The sequence below is a fragment of the Echinops telfairi genome, unplaced genomic scaffold (genome assembly GCF_000313985.2).
Source record: "Echinops telfairi isolate 266 unplaced genomic scaffold, ASM31398v2 ScPeMD7_44;HRSCAF=162, whole genome shotgun sequence".
In the NCBI taxonomy this organism is placed as follows: Eukaryota; Metazoa; Chordata; class Mammalia; order Afrosoricida; family Tenrecidae; genus Echinops; species Echinops telfairi.
Window position 1 is genome coordinate 689198 of NW_022103942.1, and position 1801 is coordinate 690998.

A 1801-nucleotide genomic window follows, 5' to 3' on the forward strand; every position below is an offset into this window, starting at 1 on the left:
TATTGGCCAGGTTGGCACAATACTTTAACTACCTCACTTCCCATGCCCCATAAAGCCATTAATCCAATTACTGTATCTATACATTTACCTATCCTGGATTTCATATACTGGAAAACATACCAAAATAAAAATGTTGAAAAACAAAAACAAAAAGCCACCCAACAGTGTGCTGGAGGAGGTGGTGCTTCCAGGTCCCGGGTAGAAAAGGCTCGGGGAGTGTGGGGAGAAAAAGTCGCCAAGATGAAGGTAAAGATGCTGAGCCGGAATCCGGACAACTGTGTCCGCAAAACTAAGTTGGACATACAGAGTTCCAAGTAACAATGATCCTGCCTTACATCCTTTAGAGGTTCCTCGAGAATACGTAAGAGCTTTAAATGCTACCACACTGGAACGGGTGTTGGCAAAACCATTCCTTGCTTCCATGGATGGTCACTGAGATGGAGGCAATTGCTTGGGGAAGCATCCAAAGAGCCTAGCTACTGTCCTTTCTGGGGCATGTGATGGCGAGGTTAGACTCTGGAACTTGACGAACGAAAATGTATCCGCACAATACAAGCACATGAAGGTTTTGTATAAGGAATATGCACTCCCTTTTGTGGGTTTTCTTTTTTTACTATTGGGGATGACAAAACTGCGAAAGAGTGGAAAATGGATGGGCCAGGCTCTGGAGAAGAGGAAGAGCCTTTGCATACAATATTCGGAAAGACAGTGTATACTGGAATTGACCACCACTGGAAAGAAGCAGTTTTTGCCACATGCGGACAGCAAGTGGGCATTTGGGATGAGCAAAGAACCAGTCCTATTTGTTCAATGACCTGGGGATTTGACAGTATAAGTAGTGTTAAATTTAACCCAATTGAGACTTTTCTCTTGGGAAGTTGTGCTTCTGACAGGAATATAGTACTATGTGATATGAGGCAAGCTACTCCTCTGAGAAAGGTTATTTTAGATATGAGAAAAAATACAATCTGTTGGAACCCTATGGAAGCTTTTGTTTTTACTGCAACCAATGAAGATTATAACTTTTGACATGTGGGCACTGGACACACCTGTGATGGTGCATATCACTTGTTTGCGGTGCTTGATGTGGACTACTCTCCTACTGGGAAGGAGTTTGTGTCTGCTAGTTTTGACAAGTCTATTCGAATGTTTCCTGTGGACAAAAGTTAAAGTAGGGAAGTGTATCACACAAAGCGAATGCAGCACGTCATCTGTGTCAAGTGGACTTCTGACAACAAGTACATTATGTGCGGCTCTGATGAAATGAACATCCGCCTGTGGAACGCTAATGCTTCTGAAAAACTGGGTGTGCTTTCATCACGAGAAAAAGGAGCCAAGGCTTATAATCAGAAACTGAAAGAGAAGTTTCAACATCACCTTCTAAAAAAATGGATCGCTCGCCACCGCCATCTCCCCTAGTCCATCTACAGTCAGATTCTGGAGCTGCAGGTCATGAAAGAAGCACGCCGACGGAAGGAAGTGAATTGGCATAAACATAGCAAGCCTGGATCTGTGCCAATTATATCCGAGAAGAAGAAGCACATTGTGGCCATTGTGAAGTAGAAGTTGGTACTCCTGTCAGTCTTGAAATCTAAGGAGCCTGTTCTGTGATAGGTGGACTCTACAAATAAAAGTGCTGGGTCCCGTTGAATGGGGGAAAAAAGCCACCCAAGAACAATAACAAATAAACCAGAGAAAAACCTTAATCGAAAAGAAAGGAGGCCACCTCCAGCAAATGGTGTTGGACAAACTGAATTTCCATATGCAGAAGAATGAACCAAGGCCCATATCTCTTCCAATG

The 1801-nt window shown here is 43.4% G+C and overlaps 1 pseudogene; it reads left to right on the plus strand.

Moving 5' to 3' along the window:
• Positions 1-240: 240 nt before the first annotated feature.
• Positions 241-1563, plus strand: LOC101646659 (annotated as a pseudogene).
• Positions 1564-1801: the final 238 nt, after the last annotated feature.